The following is a 19,675-nucleotide window of genomic DNA, read 5'->3' as shown; positions in this document are numbered from 1 at the left end:
CAGAGATTAAAAACATTAACGAATAAGAATGTAACATTTCTAGAAAATGGAAAAATTTAAATTTTGTTGGCTTTTCTTATTGATATAAAAGTACATATGCATAAAACGCCTTATTGTATGCTGAATGGAGTCAAGGAAGAGCTTATTCCATAATGCCACGTCTACAGTGTCAGGTTTCAAGTGTCAAGGCAGACTAATGCAACCAAGAAAAGAATTTAGGAATGAGTTCACTTGGGATGAAAGATTCATGGCATATCAGTAGTGTATTTGCAGAAGTAAGAGAGAGAGAGGGAGAAAGCGGGCAAGAGTTTTGGAATTCAAAATGTAAAAGATTTCTAGGAAACAGTGTTGTTATAAAGTTAATGCATTGTGGGAGGACACAAAATGGGAAAGCAGAACTATCAACAAAATATTCCCCACTCAATCATGTCCTCTGTTAATTTTACCAAGGGCCTCAGAAACTTTGGGCCAGAATTTTATTATTCTATTTATTTCCATAGGATTTCAAAAAGCTACTGAATTTCTTGGACTAATATTAATTAATCATCAAAATTTTAAATATTAATGTGCAAACATATGTATGGAGGGGATGAGGAAGAGTTAATTTTTACTTCAGGAATCAGTAAGAGGGTGGTATTGGAAAGATTTCCTGTATAATCCCTCACCTAAATTGCAGAGATGTAGTCAATTCATTTCATAAAAATGCCAAAACGGTTTCATCACAAGTTTCAGAGACCCTGAGAAAGATTTTCATCTATACACATTTAACACTTCATTGGCCATTTCACCTCTGGTCCTCTGAACCAAGTCAAAGAGCAACTGAAGACCTCACAGCTAATCTCATGCCTGGGGGCAGAGACTCCACAATTGCTGAATGCTGAAGCCAGGAGAAGTTAAAGTAACTGACTGAGAATTTTCAGAGCATTGATCCAATAAATACATACTGACACCAAAGTCCATGCTTTTTACAACTGTGCTGTCTCACTGCTTCTCTAAATTATTAAAAACAAAACAAAACAAAAACATGTTACTACAGACAAAAAAAAAAAAAAAAAAAAACCTTTCTTAACATGATAAAGGCTCAGGGGCGCCAGGGTGGCTCAGTGGGTTAAAGCCTCTGCCTTTGGCTTGGGTCATGATCCCAGGATCTTAGATCAAATCCCGCATCAGGCTCTCTGCTCACCAGGGAGCCTGCTTCCTCCTCTCTGGCTGCCTGCCTCTCTGTCTACTTGTGATCTCTGTCTGTCAAATAAATACATAAAATCTTAAAAAAAAAAAACAAAACAAAACATGATAAAGGCTCAGAACCAATAGCTAGAATATTTCTTAATATAAACAGGTGAACTGTCCTGAAGAGAGCACCATTGCTATCTCTGCCTTTGGTATAGTAGGAGGCTGGGGAAGTTGGGGAGACTACTATGTCTTAAGTAGGTGGAATTCTAAGTGTTTTATGTAAATAGTATTTAGCCCTGTTCTACTCTGATAGACGCTACTATAAAATTTGCACTCAATACACACTGTATTCAAGAAATAAATAACTAGTTTCCAAAGAATTGATTTTAAGATTAATATTTGATATGCTTTATTTGCTTTGAGGATGTCAGTACATAATGAATGTTTATACAACACTTAGGGAAGGAGAGTTTTACCAAGCAGTTTGATCAGTAAAAGTTGGCTAATATAAATATAGCAGTTCTTAAATCTGGGTGTTGTGTGTATGATATGGGGATGAGGTACAGAAAACAAGGAAAACAGTTTAATTAATCAATTCTGGTCACTTACATAGTTTAGATTAGAGATTATTACTGTTTTTATTTAATGAAACCACTTATCATTTTTTCCCCATAAAAGAGAAAATGGAATTTTTTGTTTGCATCTGTAGGAAGAATCCTATTTTTCAAAGATGTTTTCCTAATTTCTCTATCCCTCTCAAACTAGATGACATATCCATTTTTCCATTACCTTAGAATGCTGAACTCATTTTGAAATATTCATATGCATTTGTAATATATGTATATATATATAATATATATATAATATATTGTCTAACATAATGTATATGTAATATATTATCTAACATTAATCTCCATCAACTGACAGGAAGTTTCATGAAGTCAGTGTCTATGTCTTACTACTTTATAATCAGCTTGACATGCTGGCTAGTATATATTTTCTTTGAAGAATATATTAAAATAGCTTTTATTTTTGAATGCTTAGAGAAGAAAATTGAGTAGTTTGATCATTTGAACTGGTCAACATAGATAATCTAAGTGGAAGTTATTTTCTGTGTGCTTTGTGCTTATTTGTTGAACATAGTCTGGAAAGGATATAGAAGTCATCAACAAATATCTTTAATAAATTTGTTGAGAAAGAAGGGTTCAAGATGGCAGTGTAGAAAAATCATGAACTTACCTCCTTTCATGGACACAATAAATTTATAACTACATGTGGAATAATTTCCTCTGAAAAAGACCTAAAAACAATGAACAGAGCCTCTCCAACAAAGTAAAAAGGGGTACACTTTGAAACACACACACACACACACACATACACACCAGGAATGGTAATCCATAATCAGGATGGATCTCAAAATATAGAACTTTTCCTTAAGAATTGAAGGGTCTATTCTCTGTGTCAGGACCCCAACCCCTAGGTCCTTCACAGGACAGGTGAGTGCCCCAAATGTCTTCCAATGGGAATTACATCCAGAAAAACCATAGAACTGTAAGGAACAGAGAACATGCTCTTAAGGGGCTTGTGCACAGGCTCACTTGCCTTGGGATCCAGCCCAAAATCAAGTGTTTGAAGAGTACCCAGAACACATGTGAAATAGATGTAATTACTGATCTTAAAGCATCTGCTGGAAAGACAATAATTTGGGGCTCTCTCTGAGGACAAAGGCATTCTTAGGTGCAATTTTTACAAACTAATTTCAAATGCAGGTGCTGGTGGATACTACTTAGAACTCTCCCTCTAACCTGTTAGCACCAGAAGGTATTCCCTACTGAGGGCCCCACCAACTCTTATGCTGCAGCCACACATCACATGTGGCCTCGAGTGAGAGACATACACACCTCTGTGCCACATAGCCATATGCTACAACTGGGCCAGAGGAAATCCTTGCTCATTCCCATCTTGTAGCTGCAGCCTCACAACAGCAGGTGGATGCACACAGCTCACGTAAAAGATACCTGTGGTTGCCAGGGAAGATAGCACTTCTGAACCCTACACTATCTCTTACATTAGGATATATCCTACATGAGACCACTCCTTTAAGATGGGAAGTGGTAGCTGATCTGCCTAATACATAGAAGCAAACACAGAAAGTCAGGCAAAATGAGTAAAGAGAAGACTTTTCCAAACAGACAAGAAAAAGCCGCAGCGGAAAACTGTAACAAAACAGAAATAAGCAATTTGCCTGATATAATTTTAAAGTAATGGTCATAAAGATGCCCCCTGAACTTGGGAGTAAGATGGATGAACACAGTGAGAACTTTAAATAAAGAGATAGAAAATATAAGAAAGTGCCAAATTAAAAAAAATTATAAAGCTGAAGAATACAATAACTAAACTAAAAAATAACCATTGAGTAGCTCAAAAGAAGACTGAATGAAGCAGAAGAATGGATCAGTGAGTTGGAAAACAACTCAACAGCATTCACCCAAACAGAGCAACAAAAAGAAAAAAGAATTATAAAAAGTGAAGATATTTTAAAGGACCTTTGAGAAAGAATTAAGCAGAATAACATTTGCATTATAGAGGTGTAAAAAAGAGAAGAGAGAGAAAAGGCCAGAAAACTTTTTTGAAGAAACAATGGCAGAAAACTTTACTAATCCAGGAAAGAAAACAGACATACAGGTCCAAGAAGCCCAGAGAATTCTAGACAAGATGAATACCAAGAGATCCACAGTAAGACATATTATAGTTCAAATGTAGAAGTTAAACAGAAAAAACAAACAAACAAACAAACAAACAAACTTAAAAGCAGCAAGAGAAAAACAACTTGTTACAAAAAAGGGAAACACATAACTTTACCAGAAGATTTTTGACACGAACTTTGGCTGCCAGAGGGAGTGGCATCATATATTCAAACTATTGAAAGAAAAAAAAAAAAACCAAAAAAACTTTCAGCCAAGAATTCTTTACCCTGTAAGGTTATCCTTCAGAATTGAAGTGGAGATTGAGTTTTCCAGACAAGCTAAAAATGAAGAGGCTCATCACCACTAAACCAGCCTTACAAGAAATGATAAAGGGACTTCTGTGAATAGAAAAAAAAAAAATTGGCCCTAATTAATCACAAGAAAGTAAAATAGTTCACTGGAAAAGGTAAATATATAACATAGATAGTGAATCCATCAATTATAAGACAAGCATGAAAGTTAAAGTCAAAAGTAATAAAATTAACTAAAACTACATTAATTAGTTAAGGGATGTATAATATAAAATGATCAACTTAGGGGCATCTGGGTGGCTCAGTTTGCTCACTTTGGCTCAGGACATGATCTTGGAGTCCTGGGATCAAGCCCCACATTGGGCTCTCTCCTCAGCAGGGACTCTGTTTCTCCTTCTTATTCTGTCTTGCTCTCACTCTTGCTCAAATAAATAAATAAATAAATTCTATTAAAAAAAGATCAACTTAACCACCTGTTACATACACAGGATGTTATATGTGAAACTCATAGTAACCATAAAGCAAGAACTTACACTAAAATTAAAGAGGTAAATAAATAAAAGAATCTAAATATAACACTAAAGAAAATCACCAAACCACAAAGAGACAGGGAAAAAAGAAAAAGACAGCTAGAAAACAATTAACAAAATGGCAATAAGTGCATACCGATCAATAATTGTTATCAATGTAAATGGGCTAAACTCTTCAATCAAAGACATGGTGGCTGAATGGATAAGGAACATAACCCATCTAATATGCTATCTAAAAGAAACCAACATTATTTTTTTAAGTTTATTTAGTTAGTTAGTTATCTAGTTATTAGTTATGTAATCTCAAGAGCCAATGTGGGGCTCAAACTCATGACCTCAAGATCAAGAGTCACATGATCTTCGAACTGAGCTGGCGAGGTGCCCTGAGACTGACTTTAGAAGTAGGGTCATACACAGACTGAAAGAGGAGGAATGGAAAATGATTTCCATGAAAAATGAAACTGAAAGCTCTTTTAGCTATACTCATATCAGAGAAAATAGACCAAAATAAAGACTGTATAACAGACAAAGAGGGGCATTACATGATGATAAAGGGACAATCCAACAAGAGGATATAACAATTTTAAATATCTATATACTTAACATAGAACACCTAAATAAAGTAAATATTAAGTACCTAAAGGGGAAAATTGACAACAATACAATAATAGTAAGAGATGTTAACATCAAAATTATATAATTTCATATATTATTCAGACAAGAACTCAATAAGGAACCATCAGATCTAAATGATAACATCAGACCAAATGGACTTAATATATATAGAACATTCCATCCAAAAGCAGCACAATATGGATTATTTTCAAGTGCACATGAAATATTCTCCTGGGTAGATCACACGTTGAAACACAAAATAATTCTCAATAAATTAAAGAAGGTTGAAATGATATCAATTATCTTTTCCTGCAACTACAGTGGTGTGAAACCTGAAAACAATTACAAATTGAAAACAGGAAAAAAAAAACATAAAAATGGGGAGATTGAATAATGTGCTATTGAACAACAATAAGATCATTGAATAAATTGAAGAATAAATTTAAAAAAAGAGTACTTAGAGACAAATGAAAACAAAAATAGGATATACTAAAATCTATAGGATGCAGCAAATACAGTTCTAAAAGGGAAGTTCATATCAATAAAAGCTTACTTCAAGGAGTGAAAAAAAGGGAAAAAAACTTAAGTAAAAAAAAAATCTAAATTTATACCTAAGACAATTAGACAAAGAAGAACAAATGAAGCCCAAAGTTAATAGAAGGAAAGAAATAATAAGGATCAAAGTAGAAATAAGTAATATAGGAAGTAAAAACACAGTAGTAAAGATCAGTAAACTGAGAATTGGTTCTTTGAAAACATAAGCAAAATTGACAAAGAATTAGACTAACCAATTATAAAAAAGAGGGTTCAAATAAATCAAATCAGAAATAAAAGAGTAAGTTATAGCTGATACCATAGAAATACAAAAGATTATTTAAAAAATTACACATCTCTATCAACAAATTGAACAACCTAGATGAAATAGATAAATTTCTAGAAACACATGATCCTGTAAGACTGAATTATGAAGAAATAGAAAATCTAAATAAACTAATTTCTAGTGATACCGAATGGGTAATAAAAAATATCCCAAGAAATGAAAGTCCAGGACCAATGGTTTCACTAGTGAATTCTGCCAAACATTCAAAAATTTAACACCTTTTCTTCTCAAACTCTTCCAAACAGTTGAAGATGAAGAATACTTTCAAACTCATTTTATGATGCTAGCCTTAACCTAATTCCAAAATCAGAGAAGGACAGTACACACACACACACACACACACACACACACACGAAGAGCAGTATCCTTCATGATATAGATCCCAAAATCCTCAACAAAATATTAGCAAACCAAATTCAACAATACATTAAAAGGATTATTCCCCACAATCAAGTGGGATTTATTCTTGGGTTGCAGGGATGGTTCAATATCCACAAATCTATCAACATAATACCCTACATTAAAAAGAAGAAGAAGAAGAAGAAGAAAAATCATATGACCATCTCAGTAGGTGCAGGGGAAAAAAAATGGCAACAACCAGCATTCAGAAACTCTCAATAAAATGGTTACACAGAGGAAACATACCTGAACTTAGTAAAGGTTATATACAAAGAAACCCACAACTTACATCATTCTCAATGGAGAAAAACTAGATGTCTTTCCATAAGATCAGTAATAAGACAAGGATTCTCATTCATTCAATTACTTTCATTAAACATAATATTGGAAGTCCTAGCCATAGTAATAAGGTAAGAAAAAGAAGTAAAAGCCATCAAAATTAGAAGGAAATAAGTAAAACTGTCACTATTTGCATGTGATATAAATGATACTATATGCATAAAATTCTGAAGTTTTAAAACATACATAGATAATAAATAAATTCAGTAAAGCTTAAGGATACAAAAATCTACATACAGAAATCTGTTGCACTTCTATACATTATAACAAACTATCAGAAAGTGGTATTAAGAAAACAATTCCAGGGGCTGCCTGGATGGCTCAGTGGGTTAATCCTCTGCCTTCGGTTCAGGTCATAATCTCAGGGTCCTGGGATTGAGCCCCACATCAGGCTCTCTGGTCGGCAGGGGGCCTGCTTCCTCCTCTCTCTCTGCCTGCCTCTCTGCCTGCTTATGATCTCTGTCAAATAAATAAATAAAATCTTTAAAAAAAAAAAAAGAAAGAAAACAATTCCATTTAAAATTACATTGAAAAGAATAAAATACCTAGATATGAATTAAATCAAGGAGGTGAAAGACCTATACTCTAAAAACTATAAGACATTGATGAAAAAAAGTGACAAAGATGCAAAAAAAATGGAAAGATATCCTGTATTCATAGACTGGAAGAATTATATTGTTAAATAGCTTATATGACCTAAAGCAATCTACAGATTCAATGAAATCCTTATGAAAATTTCATAGAAATATAACAAATAATTCTAAAACTTATATGGCACCACCAAAACAATCTTGAGAAAGAACAAAACTGGAGGTATTATGCTCCCTGATTTCAGATATACTGCTAAGCTATAGTACTTAAAACAGTGTGGTGTGGATTCGCAGACAATGGAACAGAATTGGGAGCCTAGAAATAAACCCACACATGTATGACAATTAATTTAAGATGAATGAGTCAAGAACATAAAACAGAGAATGGATAGTGTCTGATAAATGGTGCGGAGAAAACCGGAAAACCATATGCAAAAGAATGAAGCTAGACAACTCTCCTATACCACACACAAAAATTAACTCAAAGTAGATTAACAACTTGAATTTAAGATCTGAAATCATAAAATTCCCAGAAGAAAACATGGTGAGAAACTCCTTGACATTGAACTTAGCAGTTTATGGCTATGGGTCCACAGGCAGGGGAATCAAAAGTAAAAATAAAGAAATGGGACTGCATCAAACTGAAAACCTCTGCACAGCAAAGGAAATAATCATCAAAATTAAAAGACAGTCTACTGGATGGAAAAAGACATTTCCAAGTCATTTATCTTATAAGGGATTAATGTCCAAAATATATTTTAAAAACTCATCTAACTAAACAATAAAAAAAAATAAACCTTAAAAATGGGCCAAGGACCTGAATAGACATTTTTTGAAAGAAGACATAAAGATGGCCAACAGACAAAATTTTCATAATCACTAACTATTAATTACATAATGCAAATTAAAATCACAGTGAGATATCACCTCACACCTGTTAGAAGGGCTATTATCAAAAACACAAGAGGGGCGCCTGGGTAGCTCAGCGGGTTAAAGCCTCTGCCTTTGGCTCCAGTCATAATCCTAGTTTCCTGGGTTCGAGCCTGCCTCCTCCTCTCTCTCTCTCTACCTGCCTCTCTACCGACTTGTGATCTCTGTCTGTCAAATTAATAAACAAAATCTTTAAGAAAACAAAACAAACAAACAAACAAAAAAAGAAACAACAGGTGCTGGAGTGAATGTGGAGAAAAGGGAACATTTATACATTGTTAATGGGAATGTAAATTGTTTTAGGTCCTATGGAGAACAGTATTGGAATTTTTTAAATATTTGAGAATATATGGAAATTCTTCAAGTAATTAAGAATAGATCTACTATATGATCCATCTGTTCGAGTTCTGAGTATTTATCTAAATGAAAACATTGATTTGAAAAGATGAATGATGTCCTTGTTCACTGTAGCATTATTTACAATAACCAAGATATGGAAAAAAAAATAAACAACAATTATCCACTGATGGGTAAATGGATGAAAAGGATATGGTATACACACACACACACACACACACACACACACACACACACACACACACGGGAAAATACTATTCAGCCCTAAAGATAAATGAAATCTTGCGTTTTGTGATAGCATGCATGGAACATAAGGGTATTATCCTAACTGAAATGAATCAGATGGTGAAAGACAAAGACTATATGACCCTCTCATATGCAGAATATAAAGAAAACCAAACAAATGAATAAATAAAATAACACAAGAATGAACTCATAGATGTAGAGAACAGACTGATGATTACCTAATGGGTGAAGGGGCTACATTTTGTGGTGATGGGTGGTAACTAGACTTTTGGGGGTGTTCACTTTATAGTGTAGACGGATATCAAAGTATAATTTTGTATACCTGAAAATTATATAATGTTATATACCAATTTTACCTCAATAAAAATAAATGTATTGATTCCATGAATAAATAATTGCCAACAAAAAAGTAAGAGGAGTATATAAAGATATGAGGGAGAGATGAGTCCCTAACAATTGGTTTTAGGAAACTAGCAGACATAGACCCTTGCCTTAGATTTGTAAATAACTGAAACAATTGATAATGCTTTAGTTAACAATACCTGTCTTTGAAATCAGAGAAGTAGACTGATCGGGAGGCTCATGAGATATCTTCCAACAGCTTTGAACATTACTGCCCAAGTGGAGAAGGGCGTAAACTCTCCAAATAAGTCGTGTTCAAAAATTCACATGTTTGGCTATTTGTCTCCTAAAGACTTTTTTGTGAGACTGGCCTCAAACAAGCCTGATACCTGCGTGCTTGTGCTGATTTTCTGTAGAATTATCCTCACCAATTAAGACAAAATAGTTTTATGAATGATAAGAAAAACTTAAACTTCATCATGTTTTCTAAAATTTAGATGTTTGGTATAAAATGTATGATGGACTTGCCAGGCTTTGAAAATGACCCACTTCATATTGTTATCATGGGGAAGAGTTCTGGAGATGCTTACAGCTGAGGGTTTGTTTCATTGTTTTTGTACATTGTGAGCAAGAAGCCTAGTGTTTTATGCTCCCTTTGCTGCCTGTGCAGCTGCAGATAATTAACACTATTTCTAGATCCATGTTTCAGGCACCAATCAATGGATGCTGCTGATATTAAAAAAAAAAAAAAAAAAAAACTGGCATAGCACAACAGAGTAAGGTTGAAGAAATTATTGTAGGACAAAATCAGCTATGTTAATTTCTGCTTCATTTACACCAAAGGTTGAAAAGAATCAATAAGGAAATGCTTTGGGCCTTGTAATAATGCATTGTATAAAAGAATGATGAAACTAATTTAAAGTGTTATTTATTAAAAAGATATACCAAGGGAATGTGAGTCCTAAAACTCCTCTATTTAAATTATGCACTTTTAGAATTCATAAATTCAATGGCCATTTTTGAAAGATCTGAATTTCTTTATATAATGATTAAATGTATTTTTATAGTATTTATATTTCCATTCCTATAATGTTGAAATATTTATGATGGAAAGATTCAATCACATAGCTTAATTTATAGTAGAGTCTCTAAAGTATTTGTTGAGTGAAATTGAACTCATAACTACTTTAAAATGATGTTCCTTATACTTGTGTAAGATTTAGCCTGTATGGTATATGAACACACTAGTACTGTCCTCAGGGAGAATGAAATCCAGCATTTACTGCATACTTAATACATGCAAAGTTTTTTTTAATGCCTTAAATTTATATATTTTTACAACACTCCAAAATTTTTAGACTAAAGACCATTATGCCCAATTTACAGAAACAAAAATTGAAGCACAAAAATTCTGGGTATTCAAGAGACTAGTTATACAGAAAGATGGGAACTAGTTAGCTAGTTAGATTAAAGGGACAGATTTAGGGTTTGGAATAAAGTTTACGTTTTATATATATACCTTCCTTTTTATACTTACAAATTAATTATAATTTTATGAAAAGATAATTGGTTATATGTTTATGAACTGATGTTTATATAACCTTTTTATGACCTAACTGTCCATAGATCTTCCAGTTAGTACAGAGTATAGAGAGGTTTTGAAACACTTTTTTAAAAACAGATTTCATTTTTTTAGAGAATTTTTGGGTTTGCAGCAAAACAGAGCAAAAGTTATAGAAAATTTCCATATGCATAACCTCCTCCATTATCAACAGCTCCCACCAGGATGGTACACTTGTTATATTTTAAAACCTGCATTGCCACATCACTATCATCCAAAGTCCACAGTTTACATTACTTTTTTTAAATATTAATTGCATTTAAATACAGACCATAGTATTTTGGATAGTGAATTAGTTTAACTCTTTAAAATGCAGACAATATCTAAAGTTAATCATGTTTCATTTATTTCTTGAACTTTTCTAAAGTGTATACACACACACGCAGGCACAGACACAGATTATATGTACACACACACATGCTTTCATATGTATGCATAACTAATTTAATCTCACAACAACGTGAGGTGAAGTGAGTTAAAATTATTACTGCCATTTTACCAATGATAAAAGCTGAGGCACAGAATTTACATAACTTGCTCAAGTGGAAGACTTGGACATTTATCCTGGCAATTGAGATTCCAGAATTTGTTCTTTTAATTATTATATTATATTAATTACTATACTATATCTTTTGATACATAGTATTTAGTACTTTAAAAATGTCATATAATTGAAACACTCTTTGGTATATTTTATAGATGTCAAATCATTTTGTCTTACAACAACCCCTTATACCTCTAAGAAAATCACTGAGTAACTCTTACCTAATGTACAATTTCTCAGCATATTTTAATCCACATTCTTTTTTGCTGAACATATAATTCTTAGATTCTCTATTCTTATATCACCTGCAACAGGGCATAATCCCTAGACACTTGAGAACTGGTCACAAGAAGAAAATTTTAATTCATTAGACTGAACATTTAGATCAATCATTATAATGTGGTCAACTTTTACTTCCGGTGTGGTGCATTGCAAAAACAAAAAGCATGTTTCTCAAGTATAAAAATAAGACAACACTGACTGTATTTTTAATACACAGCACATCTTGTCATTACTATCACATTATCTCTAATCTTGTTGAAAATCAGGGGCTTGTTGATTAAAGTCCCAAATCCCTGGCATAGTCCCTTATACCCAGAGCTGGGTAGCTTTACAACAATATGTGCAGCTTTCTCCTGTTGGCACATTGCAGTCTTATCATAGTAGGAAATTCAGGGTGTGGAGTGATGTTAACAGAACACAGAGGCCAGAACTGGACTGCCTGTCTTCACGGTCTAACCTCACTCTACTACCTGTGTGATCTTAGCAGGTTAATTAAATTCTCTGTGCTTCAGTTCTCTGTAAACTAGGGATGAGAAAAAATGCACTTTCTGATGATGTTGATGTAATGATTAATGAGTTGATACACAAAAGCCATTTTAACAGTAACTGATCCACTGTAAATATTGTGTTGGGTTAGTTACTACAACTTTTTCCTAAATGTGTTAGATATTTTATCATCATAGACTTTTACTATGTCTGAGATCTTTTACTAGGGAAATGTTCTGTTCATTTTTCCCTTGTTCTGGCAAATACTCCATTTCTGAAGAGCCTTTTAGCATGATGGTTACTAGTATGTAATTTGAAATGATTGTCTGGCTTTGAAGTTTGCCTCCAGCTCTTGGTTACAAAATGATTTTGAGCATATTAAACTCCCCAAGACTCAGTTTTCTTGTTTATACAGTAGAGATGATAGTTGTACTATTTATCTCTCTTTGTTTTTGTGAAAATTAAAGACAAAATTTGTATAAAACCCTTTGCACAATGTAAGCACTCAATAAACATTAATTATTGAGAAATTTCTGTCTGGCTTTCTCCCACACATCTCCTAGCACAAGGTAGAATTAAATTCTCCTTTATCATTGTGTCCACAGCACATGAAAAACACTTCTTATCTACCTGTATTATAGTAATTTGTTTGTATACTTAATAGCTTAAGGTTGAGCTGCAGTTGACACAGTTTTTGAAAAAAAAAAAAAAAAGGATGGCATAAGACATGACTATTAGTGGTGAAATTTCAGGTTACTTTGTTTTGCAGGTAAAAGGAGTTATATGATTTTTCCAGTTGAGAATGGAGAAAATGGGCACAATGTGTTATATTTGTGCTGGGAGAAAAATGTGAGTGACAGATACTTCAGTGAAATAGCAAGGAAGGAGCCATAACTTTGCTCTCCTGGAGGTTATTAAGGTGCTATATTTTGAATAAATTCCCTTCATTTCATGATTTTCTACTTAATAACATTTACCACTATCCATATCCTTATGCCTAGATAAAAGGTCTTCAGATCAAATAGCTCAGAATATATGAAAAGTATTCATGTGTACTAAATACCATCTCTAATACTGTCATTTATAACTGGCTATAGATAAGTGCTTTCCTATATTTTCAGATAGTTCTTATGTCCATAGTGGGCCCAAGCACTTGACACTTCTGCTTAGCTTAGTTCCTCTTGTGTTTGGAGGAAGGAAATGCTGAATCTGAGTGGAGATTTTTTCTGGCTCTTCTTCCCATACACACTGGCTTTGAAGTTTGTAAAGATTTTAATTAATGTATTAGACTTCAGCTGTGAGGGCAGAGTTTGAATTATGCTGGTTGATAGAGAAGGGCAATCATAGCAGCAAACCTCAAGAATCTAAACTGTAATGTCACAGGGGATAGATAAAACTCAGTTGATTGCATACTATGAACAATGATCATAAGACACTCATTCAACGTGTAAGCTATTTTCTCTGCAGTCCCGTTCTTGCTTCATGAATGTCTGTTATGCAGAGAAGACAGTAAGAGAAAAAAAATGCAATTAAGAGGATTCAAATATTGCTTAATGAAACATGATGTCCAAAATAAACAAGATAGTGACCCTGGAAGGAAGGAAAACCTGGATAATTTATGAAGAAGGTAACTTTCAAAGAAGTAGTTTAGATGGAACTTAGTGTCTCCTAGGCCAACGTCTTTAAATGATGAAGACTAAAATACTCAGGTTCAAAGTCCAATTACGTTACTTAGATTTCTGATTTATAGAAAGAGAGATAATTACATAGGTCAAATAGATTCTTTTTATTTTAAAAGAATATCCCATCCTTTGTCTCTAAAGAGGTTAAAACTAATTGCCTATTAAGAGTAATGATTATTCTTGCTTTTCTAAATATAAATCTGTTTCTATAGTTATAATTTACTGTTTTGAAGGAGCTGAGAAAAACCATGATCATTTATTAGCTAAATGTGAAAAGGTAGGAAAATATTATATAAAGATGCTATAAATGATATCAATTTTTAATATTTTCTTTATTTTTAAATTTTAAAAGTTTATGAAAATAATATTGATAAGAAAAGAACTTCATATGATAGAAAAGGGAGTGCATATTGTATTCCTTCCTTCACTAGCCTCTCAGTTTCACTCCCACTCTTGCACAAATTTTCTACATGCACACATTCATACAAACATAATTATTGCTTAATGGGAGTATTTTATGTATGTTGTTGTACTTCGTTTTATTAATTTTATTTTTCTTCACATTTTCAATTCAGAATACGGACTTTTATCATACTCCTCTAAATGGCCATAAAGATACCCATTACATATATGTACCATAATTTATTTAAACAATGTTTCATTAATGGGCATTAATGTTATTTCTAGTTTTTTGTCTTATATGCTACTTACAACAGTCTTAAGGATGCATCTTTGCATGTTTGTGTGCATATTTTTGCCATGAATTTCTAGTAAAACAGAAAATATATTTAAATTTTGATAGATATTGTCAAATGCCTTATAAGTAGAGTGCACCAATTTCTCTGCTTCAAGCAATGTCTGCTTCAAACATTGCTTTTAAAAAAATACTTTTGCCTTAAAAAAAATACTGTTTAGATATTAGTAATTCTGAACTATCAAGTGTTACAGCTTGTTCTTGACTTAAAATTGGTATATGTAAAATAATGAGATCTATCAATAGATGCAGAAAAAGCATTTGGTAAATCCAACACATATTCTTGACAGAAATTCTCAGTAAATTGAGAATGGAAGGGACTTCCTCTGCTTGATAAGAGCATCTACAAAATCCAACAGCTAATATCGTACTTATTGGTGAGAAACTCAATCTTGCTCTCTAACATCAAGTACCAGACAAAGATATCCTCTCTTAGCAATCTTTTTCAACATCATATTGTAAGTTCTAGCTAATGCAAGAAAACAAGAAAAACGAATAAAAGTCCACAGATCAGGTAAAAAGAAAACTGTCTTTGTGCACAAGTGATATAATCATCTACGAAGAAAATCTGTAAGAATGGATAAACCACCTCCTGGAATTAATGAGCAATTACAGCAAGGTTTCAAGCTAAAAAGATAATGTACAGTGGTCAATTTAGTCCCAAAATACCAGTGATGAATAAGTGGAATTTGAAATTCAAAACGACAATATCTTTTTAACAATATTAATTCTTCCAATCCATGGATAGGAAAAATTAATATTGTTAAAATGACCCCATTATCCAAAGTCATCTAGAAATTCAATGCAATCCCTATCAAAATTCCAATGGCATCTTTTACAGAAATAGAAAAATATTTCTAAAATTTGTACGGAGACACAGAATACCACAGTTAGGCAAAGCAATCCTGAGAAAGAAAATCAAAGTCAGAGTCACTACACTTCCTGATTTTGAAATATACTACAAATCTGCATTAATTAAGCAGTGTAATAATGACATAAAAATAGACACATAAGCCAGTGAAATAGAACAGAATACCCAGAAATAAAACTCTGCATATATGGTCAACTAATATTTGACAAAGGAACCAAAAACACTTAGTGGAGAAAGAATAGTCTCTTCAAAGAATTTCTAGGAAAACTGGACAACCATATGCAGAAAAATGAACTTGGACCACTATCCTCCACCACTCACATAAATAAACTCAAAATGGAATCAAAACTTAAATATAAAATTTGATATTATAAAAGATCTCCCTGATATGAGGAAGTGGTGATGCAACATGGAGGCTTAAGTGGGTAGAAGAATAAATGAAACAAGATGGGATTGGGAGGGAGACAAACCATAAGTGACTCTTAATCTCACAACAAACTGAGGGTTGCCGGGGGGAGGGGGTTTGGGAGAAGGGGGTGGGATTATGGACATTGGGGAGGGTATGTGATTTGGTGAGTGCTGTGAAGTGTGTAAACCTGGTGATTCACAGACCTGTACCCCTGGGGATAAAAATATATGTTTATAAAAAATAAAAAATTAAAAAAAAAAAAAAAAAAAAAAAAAGTCCTAGAAGAAAACATAGGGAAAAATTCTTTGAAAATGGTCTTGGTGATGATTTTTTTTTGGATATGACACTAAAAGCACAAAGAACTAAAGCAGAAATCGACAAGAGTGACTACCTAAAACTAAATCCTCTGCATAGCAATTGAAACAATGAACAAAATGAAGAGGGAACCTCAGAAATGGGTGAAAATATTTACAAGCCATATATCAGAAAGGGGTTAATATCCAAATATATAAATAATCCAGACAACTCAATAACAGCGATAACAAAAATCTGATTTAAAAATGGTCAGAAGAACAGAAAAGGCCTTTTTTTTTCTTCAAAGAAGACATCCAAATGGCCACTGTGTACAGAAAACTGGGTTCCACATCGTTTAAATCATTCAGGAGGTGCAAATTAAAACCACAATGAGATATTGCCTCACACCTGTAAGAATGGCTATCATCAAGAAGGTAAGAGGTAGCAAGCTTAATTGAGGGTCTGGAGAAAGGGAACCCTTATGCGCTGTTGAAGGAAATGTTAAAGAAGATGCAATGTATATATACACAAAATATTTTTCAGCCAGTGAAAAGAAGGAAATCCTGCCATTCCTGACAACATGGATGGACCTTGAAGACATCATGCTTTTTGAGATAAACCAGGCAATGGAAGACAAATTATTCATGATATCACTGACATGTGGAATCTAAAACAGCCAAACTTGTAGAAACAGATAGTAGAACAGTGGTTATCAGGAGCTGGAGGATGGGGAACTGGAAAGATGTTGTGAAAGGGCATAAACTTGTAATTAGAAGATGAATACATTTTGAAGACTTAATGTATAGCAAAATGATTATAGCCAACAATACTGTATTATATACTTCAAAGTTGCTAAGAAATCCTAAGTGTTCTCACCACAAAAAAAGGTTAATAATTACATGAGTTGATAGAGGTGTTAGTTAATCTAAGATTATAATCATATCATAATATGTAAATATATTAAATCAACCTATGGTACACTTTAAACTTACACAATATTATATGTAAATTATAAGTCAACAAAACAAAACAAACAAAGCAAAACACACTGCCATTAACATTAGCACCCCACAAATGAAATACTAGGGATAAACCTAACAAAATATGTATCACATTTATGTAAGGATTACTACAAAACTGATGAAAAAAATCAAAGAATAACTAAATAAACATTCCTGTTCATGGATGAAAAGTCCAATTGTGTCAAGATGTCATTTCTTATCAAGTTGTTTTATGCAATCCAAATCAAAATCCCAGAGAGTTACTCAGTGGACATTGAAAAACTAAATCTAAAGTTTATATGAAAAAGCAAAAAAACCCAGAATAACAAACACAGTTTTGAAGAAGAACAAAGTTGGAGAACTGATGCTACTTGATATCAAGATTCAGAATAAAATAACAGTAGTTAATATAACCTGGTACTGGCAAAAGAATATCAAATAGGTATAAGAAGCAGAATAGATTGCTCAGAAAGAGACTCAGATAAATGTAGTCAATTAATCTTTGACAAAGTAGCAGAGACAATGAAGAAAAAGTCGTCTTTTCAACAGATGGTGCTGAAACAACTGGACATCTGAATGCAAAAAAATAAAACAACAACAAAAAAACACAGACCTTGCATCTGTCACAATAATTAACTCAAAATGGATCCCAGACCTAAATGTAAAACACGAAACAATAACATTTCTACAAGACAACATAGGAAAAAACTTAGATGACCTCGGGCATTGTTGACTTTTTATATGTAACACAAAAAGCACAATCCATGAAATAAATAATAAGCTGAACTTTATTAAAATTAAAAAGTTCTGGTCTGTGAAAGATAATATGAAGAGAAGTCAGGCAAGCCACAGACCAGGAGAAAATATTTGCAGAAGATACATCTGATAAAAGAATGTTATCCAAAATAAACAAGTAACTCTTAAAACTCAATAGCAACTCAAACAATATGATTTAAAAATGTACCAGAGAACATCAAAAGAAGATACATAAGTGGCAAGAAAGCATATGAAAAGATGCTTCATATTTTATCCTCAATAGAGTAAAAATTAAAATGACATGATACCACTACATATCTCAGAATGGCCAAAACTCAGAACACTGAAAAAACATCAAGTACAGGAGAGGGTGTGAAACAACAGGAACACTTGTTCATTGCTAGTGGGGATTTAAAACAGTTTGGTGATTTCTTACATAAATAAACACAATCTAACCGTGTTTCAGCAATCATACTCCTTGGTATTTAGCCAACTGAGCGGAAATCATATATTCACAAAACAACCTACACAGATGTTCATAGAAGCTTTATTCATAAGTGCTAAAAGTTGGGAACAACCAGGATGTCCTCCAGTAGCTGAATGGTAAGATAAACTGTGGTATATCCAGACAATGCAATTGTATGCAGCACCAAAACACCATGAGCTATGGTTCATGAGCTTCATGAGCCATGAAGGGACATGGAGGAATATCAAATGCATATTATTGAGCAAAAAATCCCATCAAAAAAGCCCACATACTGTGTGATTCCAACTATATTACATTCTGAAAAAGACAAAACTATGGAGACCAAAGATCAGTTACTATCAAGGATTGGGATGAAGGCACAAGGTCAGATAAATAGATGGGACACAGAGGATTTTTGGGGCAGTGAAACAACATTGTATGTTGACCTAATGATGGTTACATGTCATTATACATTTGTTTAAACCCAGTGAATGCACAGCACCAAAAGTGAACCATAATGTGAACTATGGAGATTGAGAAGTTCTGATGGATCAATGTAAGTTCATCAACTGTAACAAATGAACCACTCTGTAGAGGGATGTTAATAATGGGGGAAGATATGTGTGTGTAGAGACAGGGGGTATATAGGAAATCTCTTTACCTTCTCCCCAGCTTTTCTGTGGACCTTAAACTGCTCTAAGGAAATAAAGATTAATTAAAAAAAATTAGTATAAAGTCTTACCTCTTCTCAGTTTTAAGAACAAATGTATGTGTTTGTGTCTTTAATCATGGATGGGTTGTGAAGATAGTGGTGGTGGTTTAATACCAGTAATTCTTTCTAAGTTGTTGTATGGTGAAGCATGATTTAAAAATGCTGACAAATTAAAGAAATTTGTACTAAGAACATTTTTGGAGCTGCAGCTTTTTTTTTTCAGACAATAGAATAATTTTATTACAAGATAAGGAAGTTTAAAATTAGAGTCCTCACACTGAGAAAGATGTGCTAGATATTTAAACTGTAACAAAATGTGCCTAATTTACTTATTCTCATTATTATTTAGACTCATTATTTTTAAAGCAGTTGATGCTTGATGGACAGGTGCTGTGATG

The 19,675-nt window shown here is 33.1% G+C and overlaps 1 protein-coding gene across 3 annotated transcripts in view; it reads left to right on the top strand.

The window, feature by feature from the left end:
- The window catches only part of SPOCK3 (SPARC (osteonectin), cwcv and kazal like domains proteoglycan 3), a 497,922-nt gene that overhangs the window by 210,071 nt on the left and 268,176 nt on the right, over window positions 1-19,675 (top strand). The window lies entirely within an intron of this gene.

The sequence above is a fragment of the Mustela putorius genome, unplaced genomic scaffold (genome assembly GCF_011764305.1).
Source record: "Mustela putorius furo isolate JIRA1106 unplaced genomic scaffold, ASM1176430v1.1 tig00000242_pilon_pilon_pilon, whole genome shotgun sequence".
NCBI classification, from domain to species: domain Eukaryota; kingdom Metazoa; phylum Chordata; class Mammalia; order Carnivora; family Mustelidae; genus Mustela; species Mustela putorius.
Note: the sequence above shows the minus strand (reverse complement) of the source record. Positions and strands in the feature narration are given on the sequence as shown.